A 17,648-nucleotide genomic window follows, 5' to 3' on the forward strand; every position below is an offset into this window, starting at 1 on the left:
ATTTACCATAGCTAAAATATGGAACCAACCCAGATGCCCCTCAGTAGATGAATGGATCAAGAAAATGTGATATATATATATATATATATATATATTCAATTTAATTCTATGCCTTCATCAGAAAGAATGACATTGCCCCATTTATTTGTTAAGAAATGGAAAGACTTGGAAAAAATTATATTAAGTAAAGTAAGCTAGGCCCACAGAAACATAGGTCCCATGGTTTCCCTTATTTGTAATTACTAGTATACGGTTGGGACAAGTAGAATAGGTCAAAAGCTATATACATATGACCAGACAAAATGAAGGTAAGCTAAATGAACCCTAAGATAGGGACACAAGTGGTTTTATCTTTCTTGCTATTGTTTCTAACATTTATACATTACCATGTGATTTTTTTGTTGTTGTTGCTTTGTCTCTCCCCCACAGTATAACCTCTGTTTTCACTGTATTTGATGTTGGTATAATTTAGAGAGGGGAAGGGAAAAAATAGGGGTACAGATTGAGCCATTGCAATAATGAGATGTAGAAAATATAATATTGAAAAATGAACTTTACAATTTGGGGGAGGGGATGGGGAAAGGGGCAGTGTTGAGGAGGTGGGAGGGAAGAGATTGTAATAGGAAAACAAAGGAAGAGGCAATAATGCTTAATAAGTTACCTTGCTCATGTAACTGTAACCCCTCAGTATAGTATTTTCACAATAAAAACCCATCAAAATAGAAAAAAAAGTAAAATTATTAATTACTAAAAAAATTGAAATGCTCCTGAACATGAAATTAAATTGAATTCTGAGTTGATCTAAATCGCATATATACCAAATTAATAATATTGTATATTTGTAAGAAAACTAACACTTCTAAATATTATTACTTTACCAATTTTTCATAACACACTATCTTTAAATAAATCTAATAAAAATGAATAATTCTCAATAAAAATTTAAATCCAGGTGCCACCAGTGGCACCTGGTAGCTCGCGCCTGTAATCCTAGCTACTCAGGAGGCTGAGATCTGAAGAACCCAGTTCAAAGCCAGCCGAAGCAAGAAAAATCCGTGAGACTCTTACTTCTGATAAACCACTAGAAAATTGGAAGTGGGGCTGTGGCTCAAGTGGTTGAGCACTAGCCTTGAACTGAAGAGCTGTGGGACAATGCCCAGGCCCAGAGTTCAAGCCCCACGACTGACAAAAAATAACAAAAATTTAGGAAATAACATGCATTCTTTTAAGTGTAAATGCAAAGGTACATAAATTCAGAAGTGACACAATGTAATAATCAAGATTTCAAATTTAATTATTTACTAAACATGATAACTTATGTACTTTTAAGCTAAAAATGAATAAACATTAATTTCAAAGACAAGGAGATCAATAGTATTCATTTGGAGGTTTAGGAAGAGAAAATCAGTTACTATGATGGTTCCTTTATCCATTGTTCTAAAAATCTAAATTTTAATCATGCTATTGGCTGAGATTTGCATTATCTTTAAGGGTAAATTTAGTTAAACACTTACTGAATACTCAGTGTTACCTACCACATTAGTAATCTTTCCTCATTTTATACCAAGAACCAAATAAGAGGTCTTATTTCCATTTTGGATATGATTAAATTGAAGGTGAGTGAGGTTAAGTAACCTCTACCATATAACAAGATAGACTTTTTGTACTTCGGATTCAAACAGACTTGATTAATTGAATAGCCCATGCTTTCTTTATTACACTAAGGTTTCACCATTTTACTTCTTTCAATTTTTCTTATAATGATAATAAATTATTTTCAAAAGCTACCTACAGATAACTGAGTGCTCTAATTATAAGGGGAAAGGTTGAAGAGTAGTACAGTGTGGTATGTCATTGATCCACTGCTTCGGGCAAAATGTGAGCCATAAATAAGACAGCTATATTAATACCATTGCTCTCTCCTGATTCTGAACAATAACTAGAGCTTTCACCTTAAATAAACTCAAAGAAGAAGATAGTTACAAACTTTCTACTTTGGTTATGGATAGTTATGTTTTCATCTGCCTGTTGGATAATAAATAAAGCTCTGTATTCCCTCAAGTACATTCTCAAGTTAAGATACATTTTCTGATTGATGGGCATTTTTTCCTTCCATTGTATTTTCATCAAACTTAGATCTAAAATACCCTTCTTTTGCCTTGTCATTTCGTATAGCTGTCTTCTTATGTGCCATCTTTTATACTGGAATTACCAATCAGGGATAGGTCGAAACTGAGCAATATATATTCTGTAGCTTTATCAAAATCTAAAGAGTGCCTAGAACACAATGAGAGTGTAATAAACATTGAAATAATACATTTTGTTTGCTTTTACCCACCAATCCATACAATAATCTTTAAAAATATTTAATTTTTGCAAATGTCAAATTACAAAATAATACATAATGACACAGGACTCATAATTCAAGGCTTTGTTGGTGTAATCTTGATAGTAAAAATACTTCCAAATAATATGTTTTCAGTTCTTGAAAAATCTGCTTTTTGCCTTAAGCTTATTAAATGTAATTTGAACTATTTTTGAGCTCAAAAATGAAGCATCGGCTTTAAACATATGTCAATACAAGAGAAGTAAGAAGTAGGAGAAATAAAGTTCAATTTTAAATGAAATTTATTATTATTTGTTTTTATTCTTATTGTAAAGCTGATGGGCAGAGGGTTAGTTACATAAGTCAGGTAATCAGTACATTTCCTTTGAACAGTGACACCTTTGCCCTCATTTTCAAAATTTTATTAAAATATTGCCATCAAATTGTGACTCATACAGAATTTAGTTTATTGTAAAAATATTTTTAAAAATCCTCAGCATTTTAAAGGTATTTACTGCTTTGAGATCTATACAATGAAATTTCTCCTAATTTTTATGTCATAAAGTTTTTAATATATTTTCAAATAGTAGTAGCTAAATTTCTGGTCCTTGTATTATGAATATGAAAAACATGAAAGAAGCATGGGATAAATAAACTAATTTTAGTAGTTCAGTTCAATTTCCTCCATAAATAAAAATCCATTCTCATAAGTTTTGTTGACCAGTTTCATTAGCTGGTGATACAGTTTGTTTGGAATGTAAAAACTAAGAAATGAGCTGCAAGTGATGAAATTCACAGATGAAGTGTTGATACATCAAGTATTTGATTATTGATGTCAAGAATCTTGGACCTGAGGACCAATGGAGTATAATAGAATAAATAGGCCAATAAGTAAGCCAATAAATAAGAATAAGTAAGCCAAAAGCACAGGAGGAAAGAAAGACAGCCTCTTCAACAAATGGGGCTTGCAGAATTGGCTGTACTTAAGCTAGATACTTACATAGCAACCTGCATTAGAATCAATTCCAAATGGATCAAAGGCCTCAATGTAAGAATAAATACCATGAAAATATTCCAGGAAGAAGTAGAAGAAAAACAAGGGCTCTCAGCATGGGTTGACATTTCCTAAGTAAAGATCCAGAATCACAACAAACCAAAGAAAGCCTGGATAAATGGTTTGCATCAAACTGAAGGAGCTCCTGCATGACAAAGGACATAACTAGCAAGATAAACATCCCACAGCAAGAAAGATTTTAACTTGCTATACATTCAACAATATAAAATATGCTATCTAAAATATATGTAAAGCTAAAAAAATCAACATCCCCCCATAAACTCTCAAAGAAACAATAACTCAATTAATAAAGAGAGACTTCTCAGTAGAGGAAGAAGTCAGTAGACACATGAAGAAATATTCAACATCTCTGGCCATATAAGAAATGCAAAACAATACAACACTGAGATTCTACCTCACCCCAGTTAGAATGGCCATTATCAAGAAAACTAACAATAACAAATGCTGGTGGGAATGTGGCCCTAAGGGAATGATACTACACTGTTGGTGGGAATGTAAATTCAACCATTCTGGAAAGCAGTATAGAGGCTCATCAAAAGAATAAATAGAGCAATCCTACTCCTAGGATTTATCCAATAGACCACAAACAATGCCACACTAAAACTATTAGCACAAGCATGTTCAATGCAGCATTGTTTACCAAGATATGAGATCAACCCATATGCCCCTTAGTGGACTGATGGATAAAAACGATGTGATACATATACATGATGGAATTCTCCATTTTTATCAGAAAAGAGTGATTTTTACATTCCTATGGAAATAGAAAGACTTGGAAAAACTTACATTAAGCAAAGTAAGCCAGATCCAAAGAAGTTTTCATGGTTTCCCTCATTTGGTATAACTTGAATGTGCCTATAAATCTGCAAATAAACACAGTGGATGGTAAGAGACAAGTATACACTTGGACGTGATAGATTATTGAGGATTCTAAATATTCACAAAGCGAGAACAAAGGAGGATATTCTTAGGAGAGACTCACAAAGGCTCAATACCTATGTACATAGGATCATATAAAATGATATTATTGAAACAACCTCCAAGAAATGGAAGCATGACTTTTTTTGTTATTTTGCTTTATTTTTTGTTCTTTTTTTCTCTTTTGTAGCAGTTTTGGATTTCGGTACCTCTTGACTTTTATGTAAGTTGGTATTGGGTATGGTAATGGGAAGAACAGAAATGGTGGGACAAAGAGTGGACAAATGCTGCAGTGGTACTCTCTAGACACCGTGTTGAAAATGAACTATATAACTTGTGGTACTGGGGATTAGGGAGGGAAAATATGGGAGAAAATGAGGGAAGAAGGTGACACTGTTTAAAAGAAATTTACTCATTGCCTGAGTTATGTATCTGTAACCTATCTGTACATTAACTTTAAAGTAACAATAAAAATAAATTTAGAAAAGTATTATTGTGCCTTGAGAAACTAGAATTTTAGTCATTTTGACAATATTTTGTAAACATTTTCAAGTGTGGTGAAATATACAAAATGTTATTTGGAATCTTACAACTTCAAAGTACTAAAATATTCATGTATCAACTAAATCTAGTATTGATAGTGTTAATAATTTACATTTTTGTAAAACTGAAAGTCTATAGTCATTGAATAATACACTTTTTTCTTCTGAAACTCCTCTCCATCATGGTACTTTCTTTGTGACTGTTCCTAGTTTTGGTGCATCATTTAAGTTACCTTATCTAATACAAAGGCACATCAAAAATGAAGTTCTAGTCAAAGGTGGGTAACATAGAAGACAATGATAATATCACCTAGTTACCTTGTAGCCATCTTCTTTTCTTTTTCTTTTCCTTTTTTTTCCTGGTTGGTCATGGGGCTTGCACTCTGGGCCTAGGTGCTGTCAGCTCAAGGCTAGTGGTCTAGCACTTGAGCCACAGTGCCACTTCTGGTTTTCTGAGTGGTTTGTTGGAGATAAGAGTCTTATGGATTTTCCTGGTCAAGATGGCTTTGAATCGCAATTCTCAGATCTCAGCATCCTGAGTAGTTAAGATTACAGGTGTGAGCCACCATGCTGGCCCATCTTATTTTCTGTAAGTGCACTGTACCATGGTTTCACAGTGACAAAATCACTCATGGCACCTGTCTCAGTACCTACTGTAATATATGATTGTTTCATTTTATAGTTTTACTTTTTCAATGAACATATCTATCCAGAAAAATGTTAAGTGAGCACTGAGGACACCATGCTTCTACCCAACAACACATGTATTGTTGTTGGGTAGAATGCTGTGCTATATCTGTTAATCCATGTTGAGTCATGTCTTGTTTAATTCTTCAACTTTCTCTCTATTCTTGTAGCAATATTTATTAAATAATATCAAGGATGCAATTGTTTCTACTAAGTTACCTATTTGCAATTCTTTCCATTTTTGCTTCATATACTTTAGTGGTCATTTATTATTCATAAATATGTTTATAATTATTTCCGATCAACTGCTGTATTACAACTAATATTAACATAGAATATCCTTCCTTGTCTCATGTAAGCTTTTTTTTATTTAAATTCAACTTGTTGATATTAGCAGACCTGTCTCTGCTGTGTTTTGATTACTCTTTGCATGCAATATGATTTTTCCTTTCACTTTTATCTAAGTGTGTTTTAAGCTTGTAAAAGTCTTATAGATACTGCATGATTGGCATTGGTCAAGCCCTGTTTGTACTCATTGGTTAAACTGTATATTTGGCTGGAAAGTTTTTGATTTATTTATAATATTGAATAAAATGGACTACTATCATTTTATTTGCTCTTGTTTGCCCCTCATTTTCTTCATTATGGGCAATAGCTGTATTTAATTGTTTTTTTCTTGAGTCTCAAGAGGAAAAATACAAAAATGAAAAGGTGGAAGGCAAAGACATACTCTTTAATATATCTGGAAGCAAATTCTACCCAGGTCTCAAAGCAAGCTACAAATAGCTAAGTGTAACAATGATGACCAAAGGCCTCTAAACACTAGCAATCAGCAATCAGATTACAAATTCTAGTATTTGTAAGACTGGGTGCTTTTTGTGCATTTGGTTTTTTATAAGCCATGTTTAGATTGCTCAAGGAACAATACATGATATCCTGTTAAATGGCTGTGATGGGGAGAGATGGGTTCCAACTACTGTGTTAAAAACTGAAAATTACTGAAACTAAACACAACTTGTCTTCCCCTGGAACTTGCAAGCCTTTAATAATGCCTGGAGTTCCTAAATAATTACATCAGACTGTTTCTGCCAATTACACTAATCACCTGGGTAAGAGACAGGTATTTTGTGCATCCTGTTCTTCCATTTTGCCTGAAATTTTCCCACTAAGATAATCACCTTAGTATTGTTAAAAAGGGTTTATATCTGGAAGTTATTTTGTCATGGGGAAAATTTAACTAAGGAAAAAGCAATCAGTATTTATGTTTAGCAAATTTGGTATTTTTTTTCATTGCCTTGAAGACAAAATGATGATGGTCTTTACTACATAGGAACATTTTCTGCTTTATTGTGATGACATGGGCATTGGGAAATAGCTAGTATATTTGATACCTTGGTATTTTAAAATAAAATTTAAAACTTATCAGTAATTTTCTTTCAGATTTTTCCTTCTAGTTGTAAGCAGTGACCCTGAATAAACACATACTAACACGATAGATTGTTTTTTCTTTATAAAATCACATCACAAATAACCATGGTCTCTTGCACATTATATTTATTAACACGTTTGGAAAGATAATAGCAATGTAAAAATCACTAAGTATCTAGTTCTGTTCTTGAGAATAAAATAGATTGATATTTCTAGAGAAGAAATGAAATACCTTAGAGAATAATGGGATTGGGATAGACTTAGAGACCTACAAGAAGTTGGTCACATGTAGATTTCCAGTAGAAGGACAAAATCAGACAGGTTCTTTTAATTGTGTTTACAATTCATCTATCAATATCACAAACTCTATAGTTATTTTTATTATCATGATTTTGATAAACTAATATCTCATTTATGAAGATGATGTCTATAATAAGAATCATTTCTGATACTTGCTTTAGCATAATTTAGTTACCTCTGATTGCATTCAATAAAGGAAAATACACCCTATCAACTTTAAAGTCAACATCTAAACTCAGATATTTTACTTAATGATATAGTTGGCTTTTTATCCCCCAATGGAGTACCAAAAGCTATTATAAATATATATATATATATATATATATAATGCTTTAGAAAATTCATTTCTCATATGAAGAAGTAAAACCTTCTTTAATATTTTACAGATTGGAATAACCTTAGGCAAAGCCATTTTAATTTCACTGTCAGATTCATAAAACTAAGCAGTTTTCACTGTCGATTTCTTATGATGAGATTTAGTGTTTTGTTTTTGCTACAAGACTCTCAATGAGACAGAAAAAGGTCTATAAAATAAGAATTCAGTAAGAAAGATTCTAGGTAGGTTTAGACAAATGGGATATGGTAATCAAGGGTCAGAAACAAAGAATAAACACTGAACTATGGAGCACTTATGTCCTTTCCTTTGGTCTCAACATCCCCTCCCTGAGCTGTAGCACAGATTAGAAAAGCAACTTGCATGACCTCATATGGATAATTATTGTGTTCTGGGAAATAAGCAAGCAAAACCTGAATAAAAAAATTATCTGAGAAAGTCATTTGCTAATTCTATTCCTTGGATCACAGAAATACTAAACAAAAATAAAACTCTATATCACAACTATCGTATTTAAAAATACAACAAAAAAAACAACAAGTTCAAGCTGATAATGTCAATATGCTATAATAATTGTAATGCTTGGCACTCTTGTGAAAAATAAAAGAGGGTACTTATGCCAAGTAACGTATAACAAAATCCCTTGTTCTACTTTGTTTGTTTTTTGTTTGTTTTTGGTTGGTCTTGGGGCTTGAATTCAGGGCCTGAGTACTATTCCTGAGCTCTTTTGCTCAAGGCTAGTGCTCAACTACTTTAAGCCATAGCTCCACTTCCCCTTGTCCTACTTTTTAAAACATAAATATACTTCATTTTAGAAGGTTTATCTAGTGCCTTCTAAAAGAATACATTGTATATGCAAAGTGCATCTTTGCTTTCTGTACTGCTTGTTGATTTCTTCCATGACTTACCTTATTTTTTGTCTAGGCCTGAAATTCTATTCTGTAATCAGAGACAGAAAAATATGAGGCCAAAAAGTTGATGTTTCTTCCCTTAGGAGAATGAATTCCTCTGACCCTTTGTGATAAAAAACACTAGTAACCTTCTTTTCTTTAACTTTCCATTTCAAAGTACTTGAAGTGGTCCAAGTAAAGTTCCTAAAACTCCAGAATGGCAAGTTTGGTGTTGCTTTAATCTGTTCTCCCTAGTTTTATGTTATTCTTGAACTCTAATACTACCACAGAAACAGTGTGTGTACAAAACTGTGTTTTATTATTTTTTGCACTGAAGAGGGAAAATGTGCTCAAAGCCCATAATAAAATCTATCTAATCTATTGATTTCATAGTTTTACTTTTTAATATTTTTATCCATTTATGCTATAAATTGTTATGTAGGTATTACTTTCACTGTAGTATATTATCTATATTATTAATGTACATTTATTTTAATTTGGTTCAAATTTTCAGTTTTAAGTTTTAACTGAGGTTATTCCTGATAAACTACTGATTTTTTTTTGTTTTTTGTTTTTTGTTTTTTTGGTCATGAGGCTTGAACTCAGGGCCTGGGTACTGTCCCTGAGCTTTTGTGCTCAAGGCTAACACACTATCACTTTGAGCCACAGCACCAGTTTCAGTTTTCTGGTGGTTAATTGGAGGTGAGACTGTCATAGATTTTTCTGCCAGGGCTGGTTTTAAACCATGATCCTTAGATCTCAGTCTCCTAAGTAGCTAGGATTACAGGCGTCAGCCAAGAACGTCCATCCTAGCAGTCATTCAAAGTTGGCTGTTGCTCTATGAATGAAACAGTGAAATTTAAATTTTGTCTGTATTCTATGTTATAGACTCATCTGATTTTATCTTAGTAAAATATTTTATAAAAAACCTTGAAAAATGTCTCATTATATAATGCTATTCTTTGTTTTTGATAAATTCCCAATTTTCATGTGCCTGAGATGGATATACATATCAGAACATTTTGATTACTATTACCATATTATAACTTATTAAAATCCATTTACTTCTAATCACCTCTTTTTAGTTTAAATGGTTGATTTCTTATGAATAAGATATAGAGTGTATATTTATTTACCCAATTTTGTTTCTTAATTAGTGAATCCATTTATTTATACATAAAATAATTATGGTCATAGTTACATAATACCAATTATTTTCACATTTACATAATTTTCTTCTCTTGTATATAATTCTCTCCCACAATTATGCCTTTTTTATACCTTTTCAAACTTTATATGATTCTATTTTCTTTCTATACAACTCATCAATTTCCTTTTTGAAACATGTTAATTACCCTCAAATTGAAAATACACATTTTTAACAAATCTAAATTTAAGTATCACAGTATATGTAGCTTTCTACAAAGAATCTGTAGTTTATAACAGTTTTCTCAATTCTACCTCCTAATTTCATGGGTTACTTTATTGATTAATTTTCCTATTGTAAAGGCATTGTTACCATCATCACTATAAGTAGTTAAAACAACTGTTTTCATTTTAGATCGAGTAATAGTAAAAAGAAATATTTTACACATATATATCCAATTCTAGTCCTCATATTTTTTATTATTGACACAAATGTATGATTTTGAATTAGTTTCCCACCTCTTTAAGAATTGGTTGCCATGTTTCTTACTGGGAAGATCTGTCCAGAGAATTCTTACAGTTTTGCTTACAAAATCTTTTAATGTCTTTCACTTTTGGAGATCAATCATATTTTATATGGAATTCAAGTTTTCTGTGTAATCTTTCTTGTTTGCATGGTGTCTTTTTTACAGCTCTGTTCTCATTTATGTATTTACTTTTGTTTTGGTACCATTGGACCTAGCTATCACAGTCTTCTGGCTTTAGTCTTCCTTGTGCTGCGATTATAGGCATGTACCACCATTCATTTTTGTGTTCGTTACTACATAGCTAAAGTTTTGCTCTATTTTTGTTGTTGTAGCTTTGTCCCTTTGTTTAATGTAATTTGATATGACATTATCAGCATTTTATTTTGATTGTATATTATCTGAATTTACCCAGATTTGTGGTTTGTTCTCTATCATTACTTTTGGAAAATTATGGTTTCAAATATTTCCACTTCATTGTCTGGAACATCAGATACATATGCATGTTACTTTTTTTTACCTGTTTGCAAACAATCTTCCATGTGTCATTCTAGGCATTTTCCCATTTTAAGCTTTATATGTATGTGTGTATTTTGTGTATGCATGTATATTTGTAGTTTTTCACTTCAGTTTGTAAAAATCTATGAAAAGAACCATTAATTTCTTATTTCTAGCATTTGTAGTTGATTCTCACCATCAGTTTCTTTTTGTTGCAATGAAAATCTATTTTATGTTACTTAAATTCTTTGCCTAATTATACCTAAGGGTGTGTCAAGTTTGGTTCTGAATGTTTTATTGTTGTTTTTCTATTCATATTCTATTTTACTCTTTTAACATGCCTATGATTTTGGTATGATGTACCAAGGAGCAGAAACTGAAGTAAATATTCCTGAATGAGAATTCTCATGTTCATCTGTACAAGAGAATGGTAGTACATTGGTGGTACAAATTCCTTTTTTTTTTAGTTGTGTTTTTTACCTCAGTCCTGAGCACAATCCCTGAGCGCTTTTGCTCAAGGCTATCACTATCTATCACTTTGAGCTGTAGCTCCACTTCCAGTTTTATGATTTTTTTTTGCAGATAAGAGTCTCACAGACATTTTCTGACTGGGGTGGCTTTGAACCATGATGGTCAGATCTCAGCATCCTAAGTAGCTAGGACTACAGGCATGAGCTACCAGTGTCCAGCTACGAGTTTCAATCGAGACCTCATTTTCCTTTCTACTATAGATTTTGGCCTTGACTGATTACTTCTCTTAGTCTGTTTGCAACAATATCAGCAATAATCTGCTGTAGTTATAGTACTGTATTGATAAGTTTTGGGGTATAGAAGCATTCCATACTCTGATAAATTGATCTCATCCACTTACTGGATATGGTTAATTTTATTCATTCATTCACTCATTCATTCATTTTGTGATCTGACATTCCTAAGCATTTCTTTCCCCTTCTGTTCTCTTTAGGTGACACAGAAAAAAATAGCAGAAATTCCACTTGAGCAAATGTTTTTTTCTCAAGGAAATGGGCTCCAGTTAAATACTTTTATTGGAGAACATTCTCTGCTTCTCTTAACAGAATCACCAGTTCTTTTGAAATGTTCACTGTGAGTGTTTGGGAAGCTTCAAAAGTATTGTTTCCCCATCCACAAGACTTCTGCAACTGGCTTGGTTCCATGTCCCTCAGGAGATGAATGGATCAAGAAAATGTGGTGTGTATGTGTATAGATAGATAGATAGATATAAATATTGATTGATATAGATAAATATACACACATATATGTGTCTATGTGTATCTCTCTCTCTCTCTCTCTATATATCTATCTATCTATCTATCCACAATAGAATTCTATGCCTCCATCAGAAAGAATTATATTGCCTCCAATTTTTTTAGGAAATGGAAAGACCTGGAAAAAATTATATTAAGTGAAGTAAGTCAGACCCAAAGAAACATAGGTCCCATGGTTCCCTTATCTGAAATAACTAGTATATGTCTTAGACAAGCAGAAGAGGTAAAAAATCTATGTATATAACCAAATAAGATGATGCTAAGTGTGATGAACCCCAAGATAGTGACACAAGAAGATTTATCTTTCTTGCTGTTGTTTTTAATGTACTTTTTAAATGTACTATGTGATTTTTTTTCTTTTGTTTGTTCTTCCCTCATGGTATGACCCCTATTTTCACTGTATTTGCTTCTAGTGCCCTGCATCTTGTATTTACATTTTTCTAATTTGGGGAAGGGAAGGGAAATAGCAAAAAGCTGAAATAAGGATACAGATTGACCCATTGTAGCAATGAGATGTACAAGACACTATGTTGAAAATGAACTTTACAACTTCCAGGGTGGAGGGGGAGGAGGATTTGGGGAAGTGGGGAGGTGGGGAGCGAAGGGATGGTAGGGGAAAAACAAAGGAGGAGGTAACAGTGCTCGATAGGAAATGTACTCATTACCTTACTCATGTAACTGTAACGCCTCTGTACATTATCTCTTTACAATAAAAATATATTACAATTATTTGTTTTAAAAACTTCTGCTGCAACCTTTATTTTTTCATTCTCAATGTAAAGTCACTCCAACAGTGCACTGTTCTTACCTTTTAATTGTCTCTGTTAGGTTTTGGCTCTATCATGTTCTCCCACAGGCACATCTCAACTTTGTTCCTTTGTATTTTCCTTTTCTCCTCAGATTTCAAGGAAGCATTTTGTCTTCATTCCCAGTTTTTTGATAAGTTCAAGTAAGGCCCTTGTTTTTCAGTTTTTTGTAACTCCTGCTTTTTATATTCTGAACTCTGTAGATATTGGAGTTAAAATGAAACATTAAGGTCAGGCTCTGGTGGTTCATGCCTGTAATCCTAACTACTCAGAAGGCTAAGATTTGAGGATCATGGTTTGAAGGTAGCCTGAGTTGGAAGGTCCCTGGGAGTCTTATCTCCAATTAACCATGATATAGGCCAGAAGAGGAGCTGTGAGTGTTAAGAGTCTAGCCTTGAGTAAAAATGCTCAGGGACAATGTCAGGTCTTAAATTTAAGTCCTATAACTGGCACAATAAATAAGCATCAAAACCTTAACAATAAAAATGGATGTTGGTTTATAAACATTGAGAAAGCACCAGATTACTTCTGGAATTTTCTTGTCTCTGTGCACTTGATATTTATCTTTTAGACACTTAATTTTCTGCTGTTTACTTTTGATTTACCTCTCTTAGTTTAAGTCTTGTCTACATCTGCATGTTGGCATTTGAAACATTCTTACATTATCCTCCACTCACTTTCCATGTGATGGTCTATTCAGTTTACCCTGTTAGAGCATTTCTCCATTTTTTCACCCATCCTTCTACTTTCTCTATGTAATGGATAGGTGTGCTTTTGCTCATTCATTCACTCTACATTTACCATTCCCACAGCAAGGGGCTAATACTGTCTCCCAACTTTGCCCAAATATATGTATGACACATGGTAATTGAAATAATTCTCAATGGTTAAAAAAACAACCAAAAACCAAACTACCTGAGCAACAATGATACTTAAAATTTCATCAAAATAAATTTGCAAAAGTATTAATATTCTCTAAGATTTTTGAGAATATGAATTATGGTGAAATATATATACATATATGTACATTTTTTCCTTTAAAATGCACTAGGTTGTTCCATTTCCCAATTGTGCCTTTGAACTCTAAACCAGAATAAAAATAGGAGAAACATCTTATTCAATTCTGTCAAATTTGAATGCAAACATATTAGAGCCAGCAAAGTGAGTCCCACGGTAGCATGTGGTGGCAAAGATTGTACAATCCACCAATTACAGACTGGCTAGCTTTCATTATTTCACTCTCTGCCTCTGACACCGCGGAGACATTTGCTGGTGGTAGACAGATAAATGGAGGCTGTGAATGGCACCTACACAATGTCAAGATAGTCTTCACCAATAATGTTACCAATAATATCCCCTACAGACATATTTATTACAACTATTCCCTGTTTTGTTCTGCATCAGCAGGTCCATCTGGCCAGTAAAAGATTGACCAGGTGTTCCAAGAGCAAGTTGGCTCACAAATGCCTTGAATTTTGTGATACCCACAGGAGGAAGACATTTAAAAAAATGAGAGGAAATTAAATTATTCTTGGTATATATGAGGTTACAAGGCATTTTTAGGTGGTAACAATTATGAAACATCTTTTTGTGTTTTATTTGCGGGTGCCTTTTGGCTGGTTTTTTAAAAAAAATATGAATGAGGTCAAAATTTTCCAGGAAAATACAGTGTATAACCATTCCAGTAATGAATAAACAAAACTACACATAGACATCCTTGAAATTTTGTAGTAAAATTAAAAAAGTCAAATCCATTTGTTATTCTGAAGAAAAAAATAATAAAAATTATTTCTCAATTTGTCTTAATTAGTTGGTTCCTGGCTCTGGTTTTTCAATGAGATGTTCAGACTATAGCTGATAGATGACCATTCCCTCACTAAATTGAATTGTTTGTAGCCTGAATTCACTAATCCTTTCCCCAAAGTGAACAATTTCCTGTGTATTTCAGCTCATCAAAATAATGAATATAGTAAGAGAACACATCTTACTCATTCTCCAAGTAGAAAACTGATTGAATAACAAATGTAATGCATGTCCAGTAACCCTAAAAAGCTTTTTTCAGACAAATAAACATTGCTGTGTGCAGCATATCTGTGCCATGAATTAGAAACTGCCATATACAATATGCAATATGCAATGATATTAACTTTCATTATGCAAAAAAATAGCAAGGGCTATTTTTCAATTTTGAATGTATGTAAGCTGTATGAGAAAACACTCAATCTTAAATATTTCTGTAGTCTAAAACAATAGAAAATTAACTTCTATAATTTTGTTAATTTTTGCTTGATGTTTTATACTCACATTTTACTTAGCATTTTTTACTGTATTTCATGTCAATTGTTTTATTTTATGTAAATTTTACTTTTAATGTGTTTATTTTAAGACATTATTTTGTGAATTTAGAAAAAGCAGAACAGGATCATAAAATCAAAATTGGAAATAATCTATAAATTTATGTCTCTTTTACATATAAACATGTATTCTTTCATATTTTTACAAATATGAAATTTTATGGGTTTCCTTATAAATTTCTTTCCTTTCTCCAACAAATGTTTTGCTATGTCATGTTTACTTCATTTCTACATAAGTATCTTGTTCCATAATTACTTTAAAAAACATAGATTGAATTTAAATTTACAAGGATTATTTATGTACACTTATATACATGAAACTTAATGGTTCCTTGCAGTACAATGTTTTTAAAATTTAACATACATATTTCTATACTTCTCCATTAGCCTAATTTGGTTGTTTATAGTATTTTTACTTTGTTGACAATATAAAATTCTCTTTTCTGATTATATACCCATCAGGGTTTATTATTAGCTCAATATTATATTGAATTTACTTTCAGGATTACTTATAAGCTCCCAAACCTCCTGTATCCTCAAATTCTTTATGTCGTCTTTGGTTGAATTTAATTATGCATTTAATATTTGCAAGTTTTAAAATATTCTAAAGTGTCAGTCAGTGCTCTAATTCTTTCACAGTTATTCATGACTTGGCAATCACTCCTTTATTTCTATTCTGTGAGAAAATGAATTCTGTGGAGAAATCTAAGATCAACCTGATTTTTCCCTTACAGGTGAACTTTTCTTACTAATTCTGACCTGTGGAATTATGCATTATTAAAACCCAATCTTTGTCCTTATTTCCATGTGATTCCTTTTCTAAGTCATTAGGTGGATAATGTTCTCATTTCATATGATATCTTTAAATAAAGACTCAGGATGAACAAACAGAGAGTAAAGGCCAGACAAGACACAAGAAATTAGGCATCTGTGAGCCATAGAGAAAAGCCTAACAAGAAACAAATCTTAAATTCCTAGATCTTGAACTTCTAGCCTCTAAACCTCTGATAAAGTAAGTTTACTTAGTGTAAGCCACCAAGTCTTATTCCTAGGTACATGTCGCTCTAGGCATTATGCATATCCTGAAATTTTAGTTGCTCTATATATTTGTTCTGTGATATTCATTCGTATATTTAAGTCACTTTTTAATTCCTGTAACTTCAGGAATTTTTTTTCCTCAAAGGACATCAATTATCTTTTGTTGCATCATCTTTGTCTTTTTATAAATAATGTTCTCTGCACTTATTTACTATCTTTGACTTTCCTGCCAACTTTGCCATTATTTCTCATCTCCCCCTTAGAGCAATTTGCTTTACAACCCTATTTATTCTGTGTTCATTTTTTTCACTTCTGGTTAATTGAAAAGATCTGGTATAATGCACTATTAGTGTGTCTACATTATATTCTTCTTTGTTTATAAAAAATACATAAGTGAAAATGAGGAGATGTTATTTGTGTCACATATTTAACTTGTGGGGGGCTTGTATTATGATTTTATAAAGACCTCCTAGAATTCAATATAATTTTATGAAGATAATACTTGGCAGTAAACTTGAATACATTATCAGAAGAATCACATGGTTTGTATACATTTGAAAAAGATCATATATTCTTTGGTACTAAAGGAATGTAATATACTCCAAAGAAATATCCTTTTATGTACATTCTATTGGAATGGTTGAGTTCTGAAAGGTCAAATACAGCAACAAATTTAGATTAATGAAATCTCTCATGTCCTTAAAGGTGTACAAAATGGAAATAAAAATGAATAATCCTTTGGTATATTCTTTGTAACAGAAATACTTGAGTATATCGGTTTGGTCAAGTATAGGTGTTAGATCAATTATCAAATATCCCAGCCTCATGATAGTGTATACAGCCTTGTGACTTCTTTTTATAGCATTGGAATTAGAACAAAAATGACTTTATTAGTTTTCCAGGGTGTACATGTTAAAATGTTACAGATTAGGTTTGCACACTAATATTCTAAAGCTAGTGCTTTAGGCTGGGTTTCTCCTGAGGCTTGTGTCCTTGACCCTCAGTGACTGGATGTTCCCAGTATGTGTTTCCTTTATGTGCCTCTCTCTATCCAATTAAAGAAGATGTCATTCCTCAGTGAACTCCTTAATATCTCTTCAAAGGCCTTACTGCCAAATATACTTACTTTCTGAGGTACTGGGTTCTGTTAGTTGAATATATGAATTTTGGAAGAACAAAATTTTGTCAATCCCATCAAAATTCCACATATAAAAGGCCCAAGATTTCTTTTTTTATTTTAATACATTTTTATTGTAAAAATACAATAAAAATTGTACAAATGGGTTACAGTTACATGAGCAAGGTAATGAGTACATTTCCTATCAAGCATTGTTGTCTTCTCCTTTGAGAGATATAGCTGATTAGTAACTATTTTCATATGAAAACAAAATAAATAAGATCACAAAAATTAAAACAACTTGTTGGCCTGAGAAGAAAGGAAACTTAATCTTTCAATTTGTCAAATGGTGGTCAATCTCACATACCTTAAAGTTAAG

Source organism: Dipodomys ordii, unplaced genomic scaffold (assembly GCF_000151885.1).
Source record: "Dipodomys ordii isolate 6190 unplaced genomic scaffold, Dord_2.0 Scaffold136, whole genome shotgun sequence".
Classification (NCBI taxonomy): domain Eukaryota; kingdom Metazoa; phylum Chordata; class Mammalia; order Rodentia; family Heteromyidae; genus Dipodomys; species Dipodomys ordii.